Here is a 20,035-nt window from a genome sequence, read left to right on the forward strand (position 1 = left end):
TCTCTCACTCCTAATCCCTCTATCACATTTGCTATGGTCAATCAATAAAAGGTGCATTTGTTTTAATGCTGAAATCCCCTCTGTGTTTTGTTTTGCACTCTGAGATCACTAAATGAACCATCACGACCCCCGCTTGTACGAGCGGATCGTGACATGGTGACTGAGGAAAACCCACTCTATGATTAAGAGGGGATCCCTACGTTCTTTGTCCTTTGTTGATTTTTCCATTCTTTCCCACTGAAAAATCATCCCATGTAAGTGTGGCAATTTGCCTAAAATGATGAATTTAAATGGCAAGTCTGATTTGCACCTGTTGGCCTGTCTGGTGGCCATACGGTCCTGTACCTTTTCTAAGGCTGCTCTTGCCTCTTGGGTGAGGGTCCTCGGAGAACTTAGCTCCTCTCCCCCTTTTAAAAGATTAAAGAGGGGGTCTAGGTCTTCAGTGGTCAGACCTAGCCAAGGTCTTACCCAATTTAAGGACCCACACAACTGCTGGACATCTGCTAAGGTCCTGATGTTATTTTTGACAACCAATTTTTGTGGCACAGTGATCCGCTTACCAATCTCCAGACCCAGGTACTTCCAAGGCAGCATCCTTTGAATCTTTTCCTCCTGAAGCTCGAACCCTGCAGCAACCAAAGAATCGATTGTCAGGTCAAGCCTGTGGGACAGTAAGTCATCAATGGGGACACACACGAGCACATCATCCATGTAGTGCAGGATGGTGGTTTCTCCTACAGCTTCGCGCACTGGGGACAGCACGGAAGAGAGGTACCACTGACAAATGGATGGCAAGTCTTTCATCCCTTGGGGAAGAAATTTCCAGTGGTATCTTTTCCTTGGGATTTCTTGGTTGAGGGTAGGAACTGAGAAGGCAAAACGTGGGGCATCATCAAGGTGCAGAGGGATCTGGAAAAAACAATCTTTGATATCAATAACTGCCAAATTCCAATTTTGGGGGAGCATTGCCGGGGTTGGCATCCCTGGTTGGAGAGAACCTGTGTCCTCAATGACATTATTAATTTGATTGAGATCGTGGAGGAGCCACCACTTGCCTTTGTTTCCCTTTTTGATAACAAAGACTGGGGAATTCCATGGAGATGTGGTTTCCACAATGTGGCTTTTAGCTAGCTGTTCATCCACTAGCTCCTGGAGCGCCTTCAGTTTTTCTTTACTGAGCGGCCACTGCTCTACCCAGACTGGTGAATCAGTTTACCAATTGAGTTTCTGGGTAGGGTGCTCTTCAGTGGCTGCAGCCTGAAAAACCAGGGGGGCAGCTGGAATGCCAATCGTGACCCCCCACTGGGCTATCAGGTCTTTCCCCCACAAGGGCTCTGAATAATCTAAGACAAATGGACGCAGTGTAGCTAATTGTCCATTTGACCCCTTAATTCGCACAACACCTTTTGATTGTTTTGCCCATTTCATTCCCCCTATACCTTCTATGTGCCTAGCCACATTTTGCAGTTCCCAATGTGAGGGCCACATCCTTTCTGGTACAATCGTTATATCCGTGCCTGTGTCCAAAACTCCTTTGAGGTTTACTACTTCCCCACTGTGACGGACTTCACACTCTATTTTGAGTTTGTCCCTCCCAATAACCTGTGTGGGGCAAACCTCGAGGTGTTTGTTCCTTGTGCTGTTTTTTCCAGGGCACGGGTCAGGTGCTGGAATTGCCTGAGCTATTATCTGCCCCTTAGGCAGAAACAAAGGTGGACGGACACAGCGCGGCCAGAGAACTAATTATTTAGGGTTTGATGAGGCAAGAGCAGGAAGGATCTCGATTTCTCTCGGTGTGTACTTGGTGTCCCCAAGGATGATATACTTACTGTCAACATGTTGCCAGGAGCCCAGCACTTGTAGATCCAATGAACCTAAATGCCAGTCTGTGTCACTTAGGTGCAAGGATTCTGTCAGTTGCAACCTAAAAGGCTCTTGGAAACATTCTGTGGTTAAACAGGGTCTGCTTACGTCATGATCTGAAAGGGTCATATCTGGTGACTTCTGCTGAAAGGTAGAACTGATTTTAACAGGATTATTTAATTTAACATTTGCATTTTTTAGTTTTTTCTCCTCCCCCCTCTGATTTGCCCTACTTATGTTGACATGCTGGGCAAGTGAGCACTGACATTTTAGTTTTTTGAAACATTCCCTTTGAGCTCTTGAAACCTCCCGCCCCCATTGTCCTGAAAGTCCATAAATTGCTTCTTTAAAGGGCATTGAGATGCCCAATGTCCAGCCTGACCGCACAGGAGACAAGTCATTCTTCTCTTGGGTGGTGGCTGTGGCACAGGCACAGGTGGCATGGCGTCTGCGGCAGCAGCTCTTTGCAGTGGTCTGAATGCATCTCTTGAACTGTGTTTAAGGTGTGCACTCCTGAAGGGAACTTTCTGGGTACAAACATGCGGCGTATCATCTAAGGTTGGAGCCGGGTCCATGGGCAGGCTGAGGATGGCTGCCTTGCACTGTTCGTTTGCATTGGTCAGTGCCATCTCCTCCAGGACATGTTCTCGGGCTCCTTCATTCTTAATCTGTAACTCGACAGCTCAAGTTAGTTGCTCAACTGTCGGGGTCGGGTTACCGGAGCCGCGGGAGAAATGCCTCATGCTGTCATGGTCAGCAGATCTCACTTTATTAAGGTTGCTTTACATTTTTATACTTTTCATAATTAGCTCATACATATTGCAAAAGCCAAGCTCATCATTGGACATAACTAATTAACGCAAGCATTACTTAGCATCGACCTTAATAATTGCAAAACAGTTAAAGTCAGTACATCATATCTTTAGTTTTCCCATACTTGACTAATTTCACATCCGGCTTACATCCTGTTCTTCACATAAGCCTTCCTTCAAGGATAGCATATCCTTGAGGCCTAAATTCTTACTAGTTTAATCATGTCATGTCCCTTTTCTGCAAGCCACTGCTCTGATAAGCTCTCAACACTTCCCCCGTTTTCTTTTATGGCAAACATCGACATTTTTACATTCTCTACCATTGACATCATCATGCGTTGTATACATTGGAAAATGCATGGTCCTAAAAGCAAACAAGCATTTAAAGCTGGAAGAAGTCTAAACTGCACGTCCTCTCCAGGGTTAATCACGAACTGAGTCCCAGTCAGTCCCGGCAGGCTGTCAGCCTGTATCAGCAGTGGTTGGAGCGCCTTTCTTAAGCGATGAAGCCTCCTCCCTTCGAGGCTGTTCATTTATTGCGGCTCGCGTCCATCTAGCAGGAATCCAGGTGGGACCTGTTGGGGACGAAACACAAACATATCCTCGGCCCCAGTAAAGCACTTGTGCGGGGCCCTGCCATATTCCTGTTTTTGGGTCCCTATACTGGACAAAAATAGGCGGTGAGGGAGGGGACGCTGTCTGGAAGTGGGTAATAACAGGAGGGACTGTCCTATCTCCAAAAAGACACAAATGGTTTAACACAAATAAGCATCTCAATAACTTCTCTTTCGGCTCTGTAATGTCTGAGAATTTGAGCAAATAGCGTTTCAAGGTCCCGTTAGCCCTCTCCACTACGGCCTGTCCCGTGGATACATGCGGGATTCCCCTTGTGTGCTTAATATTCCAAAACTGCATGTATTGTTGTATGCGCTGGCTACAGTATGCCGACCCATTATCTGTTTTAATGTTCTGAGGTACACCCATTACTGCAATACAGCTGTTAAGGTGCTTTTCAACATGTTTGGCTTGTTCCCCTGTTTGTGCTGTAGCCCACAAATAGTGACTAAATGTATCGATGGTGACATGCACATACTTAAGCCTCCCAAAAGCAGGAACATGCGTGACATCCATTTGCCATAGTTCATTTGGAGACAATCCTTTCGGATTTACCCCTAATCCTAGTCCCACCCCTTCGTTATGATGGCTGCACACAGAACATGTTCTAATAATCGCCCTAGCTTCATTAACTGAAATATTGAATTCTCGTGCTAGCCCTTTTGCATTCTGATGAAAAATATTATGGCTCTCTTTGGCTTGTAAATAAGTCTATAACGGGAAGAGTAATGGCTCCTGAGGAGCCAAGGCATCCGGTACCGCGTGGCTCCTTGGATCGTGGCAAAATGTTCGCAGTCGATTGTGGCAGAGGTACAAATTGAGCAATCCTCTGACCCTTTAGAATTTTCATTGGTGGATGAGGAGTACTGGCAATAACAAAAATTTCTCCTTCGGAGTCAGCGTCTACAACTCCTGGTTCAATAAACAGGCCTAGCACTGATCCCGATGAGCGACCTAAAATAAGTCCTCCTGTAGGCTGTCCATTAACAATAATGGGGCTAAAAACTCCGGTAGAAACGACATGCGGGCTGTTGTTAAACAAGGTAACAGTTACTGCTGCTGCCAGGTCCAATCCGAGGCTGCCGGAGGTTGCTGGCATGAGCTGGTTGTCGGCAGAGCAGCTGGAGCTACTTGTGTCTTGGCGCGGCCCAACTTTGCGCTGGTTTTGCAGTTTCCCGATCCGGACCGGGCACAGGCGGTGCTGTTATGGGTGTTAGAGCGGCATTTCTCGCACCAGATACCAGTAGCGTTGCACTCACGACGGATATGCCCCAATTTTCCGCAGCGAAAACATTTCATTCTTCCTCCTGTATTAGAGCGCTGACGTGCCGTTGCCGCTTGGAGGGGTGCGAGGGCAGCTAAAACCTGAGTATGTGCTGAGGCGGTTTGCTCCCTAAAAGCCTGTGCTTGTTGCTGCAGTCCCTCCCCTATTTTCTGAAGAGCTTCTACCATAAAAACTTGAGTGCCTGAAGGCATGGATTCAGCTTTGTCTAACAAATCCTGCACATTCCAATGACCTGGGGCTGCAGCTATAAGGGAACGGGTATTAGCATTCCCATTTTGTAAAATACATTGCTTAACTAAAGCATCCTGCATGTGATCAGCAATACCTGCCTTGCTTAATGCTTCAATTATTTTATCAACAAAAGATCCTAGGGGTTCATCTCTACCTTGTTTGATTCCCATATATATGGGGGTACCACCTGGAGCTCTGATTTTGCCCATCGCTCTTCTTGCTACTGCCATAGCCTCTCTTAACTTCTCCTGTCCTAAAGCTACCTGTGCCTCGATTCGATGAAATGGTCCTTGCCCCATAAGTTCATCCATTGTAAGTCCTGTCAAGGGATCACCCTGAGGTCGTGGCAAGGCAGCACTCACGGCTGCCTCTTCTCGCCAGCGAGCCTCAAATAGTAGCCGCTGATGTGGCGTATAAATAAGTTTAGAGATCCCTCTAATGTCTGATGGCAAAAGGAGGTTGGCATTAAACAAAAACTCTAACATTTGTTTAGCAGGCTCACTCGTAACTCCGTAGCTGGCTACAGTAGCTCTAAGCTGAGAAAGCAGCTTCCAGTCAAGATTTACAAGCTCAGCTCTTTGGCCCCCTTGCGGATTAGGTTGAAAAATAACAGGAAAAGTGCAAGTATCAATCTGTTCCTGGGCAGCCGCCGCAAGCTCAGGGTCTTCCCTTTGCCACCCCTGTTGCGCCAGAGCCGCCCATGTCTCTCTCCTGCCCTGTGCCATAGTCTCCGCGAGGTCCGAAAGGGCTCCGGGGAACGGCTCCGTGGCGGGGGGGTCAGGAGGCGTGGGAGACAGGGGGTCGGCATTAGAGGGCAGTGGCGGGGCCGTCGGCGGTGGCTGCGGTGGGGGCAAGTCAACAAAAGCCACTCCCGGGGGATTAGGATCAGAAGGGTGACTATAATAAATCTTATTTTCCCCCTGTGCTTCCTTAGCAGCTACAACCGCCTGCTTCTCAGCTTCACATTTAAGCAGTTCATTCTGTACAATCTTCCAAAACTTGCTCATTTTCTTAGCAGATTTATCATCATCTAAAACTAATTCCCACAACTTGTCCCCATATTTACGCCATTCTGCTAATTCATGCACAGCATGAGGGTTAGCAAAGAACCCATAAGAGGCAGCATGCCTCAGGAGAGAAGGAAGATCCTTATCTAAATCAAGACCCTTCACACCCCGCCTTTTTAAAAGGGAAGCGAAGAGATCATACGCTGCTTGCCTGTCCATGCTTACCGGTACCGTCGCAACCCTCCAGGCGTCGGCAGCGCGTGTCAGCAGGGCACACCTTTATGTTCACCCCGGGTGAAAAAATCACCGTCGCAGAGGACCTGAGCCCAACGCAGCTCTGAGGAGGGAGGGGTAGAAGCCTGTTCGGGCGCCAGATGTCGGGGTCGGGTTACCGGAGCCGCGGGAGAAATGCCTCATGCTGTCATGGTCAGCAGATCTCACTTTATTAAGGTTGCTTTACATTTTTATACTTTTCATAATTAGCTCATACATATTGCAAAAGCCAAGCTCATCATTGGACATAACTAATTAACGCAAGCATTACTTAGCATCGACCTTAATAATTGCAAAACAGTTAAAGTCAGTACATCATATCTTTAGTTTTCCCATACTTGACTAATTTCACATCCGGCTTACATCCTGTTCTTCACATAAGCCTTCCTTCAAGGATAGCATATCCTTGAGGCCTAAATTCTTACTAGTTTAATCATGTCATGTCCCTTTTCTGCAAGCCACTGCTCTGATAAGCTCTCAACACTCAACAAACATTACAAAAGGTTCTGATGGCAGCTGCTTAATTTTACTATAAGGTTGATAGGACCCATCGGGTTGGATTGAAAACAACGCTTTTAAAGCAGTCTCTTTAATGCATTCTAAAACAGCTAAAGGAATTTCTTGAGCTTGTTTTAGTGCTGCAGCCCATTCACCATCACCACATGGATGTTCTAACCGAATTGGCAAATTATTATTATCAACAGCCGTTTCAGGACTTTGCCAAAGCTCTGTGAGTAAATCTCTTAATATTTTTTTCCATGTGGAGTCCCAAAGCCTGAACTGTATGGATGAAAGGAGGGCAGAAAAAAGCTGCTGGAGGTCAAAGGGAACAATAGGATTCCCTGCTAAATTTGCTTTTAAAAGGCTGAGAAAGTATTCACTTTTGTGTCCAAATTTGGCCTGAGCTTTACACAAATCCTGGATCACTTGTTGTGGAAATGGATCCCAATTACTGCGGACAGCACCCCCTCTTTTTGACTGTCGGTATGTGACAGGGGTGGCCGAGAAGCCAGGATAATTTCCTGCTTCTGGGTTCCCGGCTCCCCCCGCTCTCCCCCCCACCCCCCGCCCAGGGGCGTGGGAACCAGGACTGTCCGCGAGGAAACCATGGGAACCAGGGACAGGGAGGGGCTGGAGGCTTGAGTCACACGGGGCAGAGTTGGAGGGTGGAGGTTTGAGGGTAGGGGGCGGAGTCAGAGGAGAGGGCAGTGCCGAGGGCGGCACCAAAGGGAAGCGGGGGTCTGGGGGGAGGAAGGGATTGCAAAGGGGATTGTGGGAAGGAGGGACAAACAAAGGGATAAGCTTCTTGTGATTCGAGAGCACATGGCTTTGGCCATTTTGGGAAACACAGGAGGAAACACAGGATCACATCTTGTGATCCTCCTTCCAAATTAAGACTAGCTTGGGATTCACTAAGATGCGGGGTTTTGTGCACTCGAACTGCCTGCAAAAGTAAACCTAACTCTGGGTTTGCAAGCTGGGGAACAAGGCAGTTTTGGGGAAAACTTAGGGGTTTCTCGAGGAATATCCAATTTTGGGGAAGGGATTTTGGGGTCAGGATAGGGAGAAACTGAGGAAACTGGGGAAAGTCCACAAGGAAGCGGCTTTTTATTCTTTTCATTTTGTTTTTGCATTGCAAATAGAATCTGCAGGCTCCAAAGAGCCAAAATTTGCTTTTTCTTTATCATTAGGGGAGCTTGATTGAGACAATTCTTTTACAACAGTTTCCCAAAATTCTGGGGAGTTTATTTGCTCAGATACCTCTGGAAATTGAGCAAATAACCACCGAAGGAAAATTTTTAATTGCTTCTTGGAAATATGGGTTTTCCCATCCTCCAATATTTAAAATATTGTAATAGACCCTCTTTTGAGACACAGATAATTTTGTGCCCATTTTTGGCTTAGATTTTAAGTTTCTGTGTCCTCTCTATTGTGACTGAGAAATTGCAAGGAAGAAAAAAAAGAAAGAGAAAAAAAAACCCTCGCTGGAGAGAAAAAAAGCCAAAAAAGGGGAAATAGTTTCCTTTTCCACCCCCCCGAAGCTGATAAAAGCACTTTGAAGGTGTTTACTCTGAAAGTAAAACCTTCCCCGATAGAGGAAAAAACCCTTTTCCCTGAGGAATCCCACCTCTGAAGAAAACGTTCCCTTAGAAAACCAAAAGTGGTACTCACCAAAATTCCAGTGTTTCTTTCCTTTCTTTCCTCATTCCTCGTTTTGCCTAAGACTGATCCTTTTTGGTGCAAAAAGGGCTTCTAGTCTCGGTCTCCTGGATTCATTTTCCACGAACACGTGATCACTCTCTCTGGGGCCAGCCTGCCGGTCTTTAGGGCTTCTTTGAAGCACTCCGATGGGATTTTTGAGTCCAAGAGAGAAAACTGCAGCCCTTGCCTGTAGACTCCTGTATCTGGAGACTCCACAGCGAATGCCAAGCCTGATGGGTTTGTCTCTGCGTGGGTTTCTTTGGCCATGTGCTGAGTGGTTCTTCCAGCTTTTTGGGAACCTTTTGTGGCTTCAAGCCCCCATTCAGGTGCCAATTGTAGCCTTCCCCACGAGATCAGATGGCCGCCGATGGGAAAATAAGAGAGGCTATTTCCGGCTCCTTTGGGATTTTACAGCTTTATTCACATGTCCTGCTGAGTCATTGAAAACCGACATAGTCACGGACAAAGACTCTCTAACTAATTAAAGTTAGAAAGTGGTATGTTTATTCACCGGCGGGCAGCACGGGAGTCATCTCTGAAAAGCGTGGCCACGCCGAACAAGGCTCTTTGCTCTCTATTTATTTTCCAAGATCTTACATACAATACATATGCATAACCCCAGCATCTCCCATCCCTGCTCTGTATTAAAATGAGGCTATCATTCCTTCACGCATGCGCAGTTCTTCTCTTGAATTGGGTCAGTGGTCTCGAACTGGATCAGTGGTCTCAAAGGATGAAGTCAGGAGAGTCTTCGTCAGGTCTCTATGACCCTCTGGCACGATCCAAGGTCCCCTCCTTCATGATTGATTGATACCAAGTCCAGGTGCTGGCCATTGTTCTTAGTGGTTTCAATCTGTTCTTATGACGGTTCACTTACTCCACTTTTTCTATAAACAAGATCATAATATAAAAGTTAGCTCTAGCTTGGGCATCTAATAATCATTAACCTACCATTTACTAATCTAACTTACATTTTGATCAATGTAAATTGTTTCTAACCCTTAGCTAAAATCTTAACTCTTTAAAGTCATGTCTCACTGCTTCGTTTGCTGAACTGTCCTGATCGCTCGCTGGTCCCGAGTGTCCCCGGCCCCTCCCATGCCGTGGCTTTTTCCCCCAGGGGGCAGGGCCCATGGGCGAGACCCAGAGGCATCACCTAATCAGTGTTCAGAAGGAGGGGGGGAAACTGGACCCGGCCCGAGGGGGATAGGCACCAGTCGGACAGAGACAGATATAAAAGAACACCATAAATATAGACCCAATAAATGCATTACAACAATTGATCAACTCCTTTCAACTCCAGCAGCAAATAAACCCACAAGTCCCATCAGAGACAAATAAAAATAGAATAGAACCTCCACTGAAAATGTAGCTTGTTTTCTAGGAACTACATAAAAAACTGTCTCCAAGTTTTCTTCACTTAAAAGCAAGGGTAACTCCAGGCTCATAATCATGATACCCAAGAATTTACTGCCAGCGTGAACACATGAATCTCTGACACAAAGAGACAGCGACACAGACACAGACACAGACACACAGACACACACTGCTGGATGCACCCACATCCCTCCCACCCACACTTGGAATCATCTTCCTGCTGAGATGAGGACAAGAAGCGCCCAGAATTCCCCCGGCACACCAACTTCACTGCAAGGCACAGGTCAGAGTGTTTTCTGTCCGGAGCGAGTCCCAAGGAGCTCCTACATCCCACAGCCCCTGCCCCGGCACAGCTCCTGGTGCTGCTGGGACCACTCCAGCCTGGTCTCCATCACAATTCTAACAGCTCTGTACCGGTGGCACTGAAACTGATGGTGACTGTCGCCGTGTCCAGTTTGCGCTGACCAGCACAGCCACAGGCTAGCTCAGTGTGTCTCACTGCGGCAATGTGGTAAGGTCAGGGCAGCAGGCAGAGCGAGCCGCCTCCTCCCCATGGGAACTTGGATCCCACCACCAGCGATGGGCACGAAGATGAAACCAGTAACCGCGGCAGCTGAATGAAAGGTGGACGCTTCTGAGCAGGATGTAACATAGGTTTATTGAGACAGAGGGAGCACGGGGCTCTGCACTCTGCAACCTGCTGCCCAGGAGAGACCCTGAGAGCAGGCTTGCGGCAGTTTTTAAGGTGGGGTGGAAATGGGGGTGGCGACAACCGCTCAGCCAGTCACAGGAATTTGGGGGTTAACTGGGGGTGTGAACCATAGAACTGGGGACCAACCACAAAATGATGGGAGGGGGTTTCCAGGGCCCCAGCCTATCACTTGATGCCCTTCCTGGAGTTTTCCAGAAGCCAGGGAAGGGTCCCCGAGTGACAGACAGGATGACCATGAGGAGAGAGGGGGGGATTGACAGTGACAGGTGCAGGGAAGGAATGACTGACAGAAAACATCTAGTTAAACAACCTAACTCATAAGGGGAAAACCAATACAGAACACAGGGGTATACAGTGGACTAAGCCATTACAAAAGTAACTCAAAATCTTACAAAAATAACTTAATAACTTAATAAAACAACTCTCACACCACTACATCTCCCCCTTTTTTGTTTTTTCAAGAAGAGTGGGACTGGAACAGAGGAGGGAGGTATTCCGATGTCGGGTAAATCAGTGATGCTGCGTTGGGTACCCCAGTCCATGTTCTTCCTCATCCGGATCTCTTCCATCATCTTCCGGGGCCCCTTCCAGCACCTCCTCCAACTCCAGTCCTTCCTCCTCAGGGCTCTCCTCAGTCGGTGCGATGACATGGTTGATGGAGGGGGAGTGTGTGGCGGCAGAAATTAAATTATACAACATCCTTTTAAGTAAACCGAACGCGAGCATAATTAATAACAAAACAAACAAACACAGCAACACAGTCTTTATGATGGAGGAAACCCAGCCGGAGATTCCCCAGTTAGTAAAGAGTCCGCTCAGCCAGTCGTCTCTTTCTCTTTTGATGTTGGTCACCATCTCTCGCATCTGTCGGATGGCAGTGTGGATATTCTCGGCTTTCGATGACAAGTTAAAACAGCACAGCCCCTCAAACTCCTCACACCGGTGGCCATGTAGTAGGAGTAAATAATCGATGGCTGCCCGGTTCTGGAGGGTTGCCTGCCTTGTTATTTCCTCTTCATCCAGGAGGTTTGCTAGGGCATTAGTTGTCAAGTTTGCTTGCTTAGCAACCCAGCACTCTAGGTGGGCCAATTCACTTAGGGCCTTTGCGATGGATACCCAAGGCAAAAAAATTGTGACAGCAACTCCTTTTGGTTTTCCCCAATGCACAATTTCGGAGTCACAATTTGGGTCCAACGCTCTCAGATCTCTTTTCTGAATCTCTGAATGGGTAGAAATTTTCCTCCGCCAATTTGCAAGTGCGGTTTTGTTTGGGGTTATCAAGCTTAATCTTCCCAAAGTGCAAGGCCTTCCTGTATGACGAGGGGGGATGCCTGCCCACGCTCGGTCACCACAAATAAAGAAAATCCCCTTTGGGAGAGCCCAGGGCTTACTACCAAAGGTAGAAGGCCTGATGACTTCTACTGTTTGATCACACCAGCCTTCAGGCATGGTGCTGATCGGGCGAATATGATGGTAAGATTTTTCCTGTCCCTTAGGGGAGGAGTAAGTAAAATTAACACAAAACGAGGCATTTGCCGAACATAGCAATTCTAACTCAACGGGGTCAGAACTCAATAGGGAAAGGGTATTGAGGTACTGGGACCATAAAATGAATGGGTTTTTAATAGGGTAAGTAACTTCTTTCAAAACATTGAAATTAAAACTTGAATCATAATAGGTTGACCGGACCTTGTTTACTTCCTCTAGGAGGTGGAGTAGTTCCCGAGGGAATTCTTGGGGCTTAAAAGGGATCCCCACAAGGCAGGTCGAAAGGGGGCTGTCCGCCGAGGTGGTCGCGAGGCAGATATGATCTTGTCCCATTGCCTGCACCAGGGTTGTCCACAAGTTCGCCTTTGGTTGTGGGACCAGCCATCCGACCGCTGGGAGACACAGGCTGAGCGATATCAGGGCTCCGAGGGTTAGGTGGAATTTCCTCGGAGCGGGGAATCTGGTCTGGGTGGTTGCCATGTTAAAACTGAAAAATACTAAACACAAAGTTACTCAGGGTAGGAACAGTAGGGGAAAGGAAGCTCCGCCCAATGATGTTGCCTCTGTTTCCTCTTCCGCCTCCACGCTGCCTCTGCCACCTGCGGACTGATGACTTTCTTGGATCCTGAGCCCTTAGAGACGTAGGGCCTCACCCACTTGGATGGAACCCACCTTGGTCCCGTGGGGGTGGACACGCAAGCGTATCCACGTCCCCACGTGACCAGGTCATGCGGCCCTTCCGTCCTTCCGGACTCAGGATCCCTGACCATGACCGGAGGCCTTTCTCTGATGGAGAACAAGGAGCTCGCCCCGAAGTGCCTTATGATTGGTGGATTGAGACCTTCAAAGGAACAGTTCAAAAAGTTGATAGTAAAAAGTGCCCTGGCCAGTCTGACTGCTGGTGTTTCTGCTTTGAGGACCCTCTGCTGTTGATGTAGAACTCTTTTGATGGTACCATGGGTCCTCTCAACCATGGCTTGACCTGTGGGGGTGTGGGGGATGCCGGTCTTGTGCTGCACCCCCCATTGCTGCAGGAAGCTGCAGAGCTCCCTGGACTTATACGCCGGGCCGTTGTCGGTCTTGAGTTCCTTTGGGATGCCCAGAAAGGAGAAAGTGTGGATGAGGTGTTTAATGACATCCCCCACTTTCTCCCCTGTGTGGGCAGAAGCGAACACAGCTCCGGAGAATGTGTCAATAGATACATGTATATACTTTTGGCGGCCAAATTCATGGAAATGTGTGACATCAGTTTGCCACACCTCACAGCTCCTCAGCCCCCGCGGATTAACTCCCGCGTGCAGGGTTGGTACAGCATGCTGGGAGCAAGACGGACACGCGGCCACAATTGCCTTGGCCTGTTCCCGTGTTAAGTGGAAACGGTGAACAAGGCCAGGCGCATTTTGATGGAAGAGTTGATGACTGAGTTTTGCCTGCTCAAAGATGTTTGGCAGGGGGGCCATCTCGGCAGGGGCAGCGAGGGCATCTGCCTTCCTGTTTCCCTCCACGATGAACCCCGGCAAATCGGTGTGTGACCTAGTGTGCATCACAAAGAAAGGTACTCTTGGTGGGAGACTAACTTAACTAATTTCGAGAGCAAATCGTACAATGCAACGTTGGACACTTCTTGAAGGATGGCCTGTTCCGCTCTGGACACCACCCCCGCTACATACGCGGAGTCTGTAACCAAATTGAAAGGTTCGGCAAACCTCTCAAAGGCCCTAACGACTGCGGCCAACTCAGCAGCCTGAGGTCATCCTTCCACCTCAGCTACATCAGCCTCCCACTGCTGAGTTTGAGGGTCCTTCCAAGTCAAAACTGACTTGTGGGACCTTCCAGACACGTCGGTGAAAACTGTTAAGGCTTTGAGTGGCCTTCTGCTGCAAACCTCTTTTAGTGATAATACAAATTTGACGTCCTGATTAAAAATTTTGTGGGCAGGCTGATGAATTGAAATTTGCCCAGTAAAGGAATCCAGAGCAAACTGTAAAGCTTCATTCTCTTGAAGCAGGTGTTCCAACATTGACTTTGAAATTTGGCCCGATCTCAACCCGATTGGGATGTGAATACACACAAAGTCACAACCGGCCAATTCTCTGATCCGGAACCTTGCCTTCCGGATAAGCTCAGCCACCAACTCCTGTGGCTGGGTCATCCTCTTGGACCTCTGATGGCTCAGGAAGAACCACTTTATGATGGAGAGTGGATCGTTCCCTTCTCGGTCCTTTTTCAGGATGTCTTTCCACTGAAAGATCATCCTGTGGAGGTGCGGCAACTTTCCCAGTATAATAAATTTGAAAGACATCTCAGGGTCAAATCGATGAGTTTGTCTTGAGGACATAGCGTCCTGTATCCTTTCCAGAGCTTTTTCCGCTTCTGGGGTAAGGGCCCTAGGAGAACTAAGCTCCTCTCCCCCTTTCAATAAATTGAAAAGGGGGGCTAGGTCTTCGGTGGTCAAACCTAGCCAGGGCCTTACCCAGTTCAAAGCCCCACACAGCTGGTGAACATCCGCGAGGGAACTTACCTTTGTTTTTATTGCCAATTTTTTGCGGAACAATGGTCCACTTGCCGATTTCCAGCCCGAGGTACTTCCAGGGTGGCATCCTCTGAACTTTCTCCTCCTGCAGCTCGAACCCTGCAGCAATCAATGCATTGATTGTCAGGTCAAGTGCATGTGAGAGCACATCGTCAGTCGGGGCGCACACCAGGACATCATCCATATAATGATGCATGATGGCCTGTCCCGCGGCTGCGCGGACAGGGGACAACAAGGAGGCAACATACCACTGGCAGATAACCGGGTTGTTTTTTCATCCCCTGAGGGAGTACCCGCCAGTGATAGCGCTTCCTTGGGGCTTCCCGGTTGATGGTAGGAACCGAGACCGCAAAACGTGGGGCATTGTCCGGGTGTAGGGGAATTTGAAAAAAACAATCCTTTATATCAATTATGGCCAATTTCCAATTTTCGGGGAGCATAGTTGGGGAAGGCATTCCCGGTTGGAGAGATCCCATGTCCTCAATCACGTTATTAATTTGATGGAGGTCCTGGAGGAGGCACCACTTGTCTTTCCCCGGCTTTTGGATCACAAAACCCGGAGAATTCCAAGGGCTATCTGTTTCTACAATGTGTCCTTTTCGTAATTGCTCCTCCACGAGCTCCTCGAGTGCTTTTAATTTCTGTTTAGAAAGCGGACATTGCTCCACCCAAACTGGATCATTTGTAAGCCAATTAAGTTTTTTTGTGGGACGCTCTTCAATGGTCGCTGTGGAAATGTCCCCTGAGGGGTCGGGTATGTCAATCTTGACCCCCCATTGAGCCATGAGATCCCTTCCAAGCAAGGGTTCTTTATAATTTAAAACAAAAGGGCGGATATTTGCCAATTGCCCTTTTGGCCCCTTAATTTGCACTATGCTCCTTGACTGTCTTGCCAGTTGAAGCCCTCCAACACCCTGGACGTGTCCAGCTACGTCCTGCAAAGCCCAATGTGACGGCCAATCCTGGGCTGGCACGACCGTCACATCTGCCCCAGTGTCCAAAAGACCTGTGATGTTAAGTGTCTCCCCGCCCACCGTGAACTTGCATGTTACCTGGGGCCTTTCTTCAGTGATGGCTTGCACAGGGCAAGCCACTGGGACCCTTGATGTATTGCTTGGTCCCTGGGTAGTGATGATCTGAGCGATAATTTGACCTTTTGGGAGAAAGGTCGGTGGATGGGTGCATCACAGCCAGAGAACGAGGTTCCCGGGGTTGTTAACTAAAATCCCCGGGAGAATCTCAATCTCTTGCAGGGTGTACTTACAATCCCCGATGACGACAAGTTCCTTCCCTTGGACTGGCCAGGCACCTTGTTCCTTAGTATTTACCGAGAGGAAGGTCCAATCCGCGGTTGTTAGGTGGACGGCTTCGGTGAGCTCCAGCCTAAATGGTTCCTTCTTAGAGGATGTTACAAGAATAGGTTTAGAAAGGTCATGGTCAGATTGAAATTTCGTGTCAGGTGAGTCACATCCGGTATAAATGTCATTTTCAGTTTTGGGCAGCGTATCATCGGCGCTCGTTCTTTCTTTCCCCCCTCCCACTGCCTGGTCCGCCCTATTTGTGTCACCATGCCGGGCGGACCTGCGCTCCTCCCTCAGTTTAACTGTCTGGCGTTGTTACCCGCCACTCCTGCTCTCCCACTTCCCCCGCCTCCCCCTTTTTTCTTTTTCAAAATTTCGATGTTGTTCCTCAGTGGGCAATTATTGGCCCAGTGTCCCGGCTCCTGACAGATGATACACTTGTTTCTTTGGGGAGCATACGACCTGCGAATATGTTCTTGCTGGGTGCCAGATATTGCGGCTACTCTTGGTGTTCTCTGTTTTGTGTCCTAGTCATACCCTTGCATAAACGGAACCTTTAATTGGCATACCCGAAGCATATCTTGGATGGTCGGAGGAGGGTCCAAAAGGAGACTAAGGATCACATTCCTACGTAAATTGTTCTCATTTGCAAACACCACTTCCCTCAGGATACCCTCTCTCATGGCCACTTCCGCTACCTGTACTTCGATAGCTCGGGTGAGCCTTTCTGCAAACTTTGTAAATGCTTCTTTGGTCCCCTGTATGATCTTATAATAGGGTATGACTGGACCATCTGGCACCATGCTGAAAAATGCTGTCACAGCATGCTCCCTTATTAGCGTGAGGGCTTTGATTGGGATGCCCAACGCCTGGTCTGTCGGATCCGTCCACCTTCCCTCACCCATGAGGTGTTCCAGGGTGAGGGCATTCTCATTTTCATCAATTGCAGTCTCTGGATCAGTAAGGAGACTCGGCAAGGCCTCCCTAAGCAGCTGTCTCCATGCTGCTTCCCATAACTTGAACTCAGTGGAGTCCAGGAGGCAGGAGAACAGCTGCCTAAGGTCAGCTGGGATGACAACAGCGGCTTCGACATCAGAGCGGAGCAGGCCCCTAAAATAGGGGCTGTCCCGCCCATAATCCCTATGAGCCTTGCAGAGGCCTCTGATGGTGGCCTGAGAAAATGGGTGGTGGACTGCTCGAACATTGTGCCCTCCTCGGGAGCCCTTGTGGACAACCGGGGACACTGAGGGAACAGGGGAAGGCTGATGCATTTCTGCAGGCTCAGGCCCTGGCCCCGCCCCCTCCGGGCCCAGACCGTGGGAACCGGAAGGGGGAGCGTGGGAACCAGGAGGGGGAGCGTGGGAACCAGAAGCCCAGGAGGCAGGTCTTCTGGCCGGGGGCGTGGTTTGGGAACATGATAATGTCATGTGGGCATTCCCGTGGGAGGAGTAGCTGGGAGGAGCTGAGGGTGGAGTTTTTGAAGAGAGTGGAGTTTTTGAAGAGGGAGGAGACATGGCCAGAGTCTTTTTCAGAAGGGGTGGGGTTGAGGAAAGGAAGGGGTTGGGCTGATCAAGGGCGGGAAGAAAGGGATTGAAGGAAGGAGGATAGGAGGATGGGGAGAACTGTGCCATGCAGTCTCCTCCATCTTGGGGATAAGGGCTGGGAACACGATTTTGTGCTGTGGAATCCTCAGCTAAACTAAATCGAACTCGGGGTCTGTTAACTGGGGAAAATGGGGAAGGGTGGAATTCTCGAGCAGCCCGGCCAGGGCTGCCCAAGAAGCCCCGAGCAGTCTGGCTAGGACTGCCCGGGTGGGGGGATCGGGGATTCCTAAGGGGGCCTGAGCCAGCAGGCAGAACTCCTGCTGCTCCCTTAAGGACTCCCTTCTGGGGACGAGGAGAAAGGGCAGGGGGACAAGGAGAACAGGGGGCAGGTTGTCTAGGGTCTGGCTGTTTCTCCACTTTCTTATTAATTTTCGTAACAGCAGCTGAAAGCTGCGAAGCCAAATTAAGAAATTTGGAGGCTTGTTTGTCCCCTGAGAGAGCCAAATTATTAATTTTATTAATCACAGCCTGCCAAAATTTGGAGCTGTAAATTTGCTCCGGGGACGTCTGAGGGAAGTGCAGGAACACCCACCTGACGAACCTTTTGAGCTCGCCCTTTGAAATTTTTAACTGGGCAAGTTCAGCAACAGAATTAAAACTATAATACAGTCCTTTCTGAACGGCTGAGAGCTTAGCACCCCTCTCTCCCACAATTCTGTTTCTGCTGCTCACCCACTAACACCCAGGCAAAATCAAATTTAACAAAAGACAAAAGCGGAATAAACCTCCTAAAACCGGGTAACTCCTTCCCAAAACCAGTCCCGGGGAACCGCGATGAAATTAAAATGCAGTGTCCTAAAACTCTCGGGATCGCCGCCTGACCCGACTACTGCTTTTAACTTAAAATTTAAAAAACGAAAGAGAAACTAAAGAGAGTTCCAAAGAGGGTTTCCGCAGGGCAATGGGGCAAACCGCCACTCTCCCGAGCCACGCGCAGCCTAAGATTCCCCTCACTCCTGGGGAATCCCTTTCTGAAATAGGGTCTTCTTCCCGAAGCACCCTTCCCAAAAAGTAAGTGCCCTCACGAAGAGCAACTTACCCCCTCCTGGAACGAGATGAAACCTGGGGTCGTGGGATCAGCTGCCCGAAGAGGACAGAGTGGGTGCTCTGGGCTGTCCTCTTCTCCCCCGGGAGCGTGATCTCTAAGACCCGCTGCAACCAGGGGTAGCGTGGTGTCCAAGGATATCTTCAGCTGTCCAACACAGCCTAAATCCATGCCGCGGGGTCCGCCTCGTGGCCGGGGGGTGCCCTGCGATGGGCGCCAGACCGCTGTCGCAGTGTCCAGTTCGCGCTGACCAGCGCAGCCACAGGCTAGCTCAGTGTGTCTCACTGTGGCAACGTGGTAAGGTCGGGGAGGCAGGCAGAGCGAGCCGCCTCCTCCCTGTGGGAACTTGGATCCCACCACCAGTGACGGGCATGAAGATGAAACAAGCAACCACGGCAGCTGAATGAAAGGTGGACGCTTCTGAGCAGGATGTAACGTAGGTTTATTGAGACAGAGGGAGCGCGGGGCTCTGCACTCTGCAACCTGCTGCCCAGGAGAGACCCTGAGAGCAGGCGTGCGGCAGTTTTTAAGGTGGGGTGGAAATGGGGGTGGCGACAACCGCTCAGCCAGTCACAGGAATTTGGGGGTTAACTGGGGGTGTGAACCATAGAACTGGGGACCAACCACAAAATGATGGGAGGGGGTTTCCAGGGCCCCAGCCTATCACTTGATGCCCTTCCTGGAGTTTTCCAGAAGCCAGGGAAGGGTCCCCGAGTGACAGACAGGACGACCATGAGGAGAGAGGGGGGGGATTGACAGTGACAGGTGCAGGGAAGGAATGACTGACAGAAAACATCTAGTTAAACAACCTAACTCATAAGGGGAAAACCAATACAGAACACAGGGGTATACAGTGGACTAAGCCATTACAAAAGTAACTCAAAATCTTACAAAAATAACTTAGTAACTTAGTAAAACAACTCTCACACCACCACAGGTGACCAAAGAGACTTTGTTAATATCCTCTTCAATCCAGAGGAAAATTTCCAAGCCTAAACCAGCAAACGCGTTCCCTTTGAGTACAAACAATTATGGCAGCTTTCTTTCCTTTTCCCACACCACCAGTGGTCACCAAGGGGGTTTTATCTTGTCCCTCTTCAGCTGAGCTCAGCCACGTGGTGGGGAGCTAGAGTCCTCACTGTCATTAGAACTGTGCAATCCGGGGCTGTCCCTACTCCAAAGGAGCAGCGCTGGCAATCAACCACACATCTTGGATCCCAGACCCAGGCACATGACTGCAAGTCCATCAACTTGTTAAAGTACCAAGAAACAGCCATGGTTTAGGCATACAATTCTAACTACAGTCAGAGAAAAACACATCCTAAATTTATCTAAACCACCCAGATACATGACAGAACAATGTACACATGATTTGAAAGCCTGAAAGTCTTGAAGACCCACAGGATTTGGGAAAGATGCTACAGTTTGGAGGACAATTGATGTGCTGTGGTTAAAAAAGGAAGAAGCAAGCAAACTGCTTTGGGAGTGCTTTGGTGGTCTTTTTCTTTTCTTTTCCCCTTTTCCTTTTCCTTTTCCTCCTTTTCTTTTCCCTTTTCCCCTTTTCCTTCCCCTCCTTTTCCTTTTCCCCCTTTTCTTTTCTCCCCTTCCTTTTCCCTCCCACTTTTCCTTTTTCCCCTTTTCTTTTCCCCTTTTCTTTTCCCCTTTTCCTTTTTTCTCCTTTTCCTCC

The sequence above is a fragment of the Hirundo rustica genome, chromosome Z (assembly GCF_015227805.2).
Source record: "Hirundo rustica isolate bHirRus1 chromosome Z, bHirRus1.pri.v3, whole genome shotgun sequence".
Lineage (NCBI taxonomy): Eukaryota > Metazoa > Chordata > Aves > Passeriformes > Hirundinidae > Hirundo > Hirundo rustica.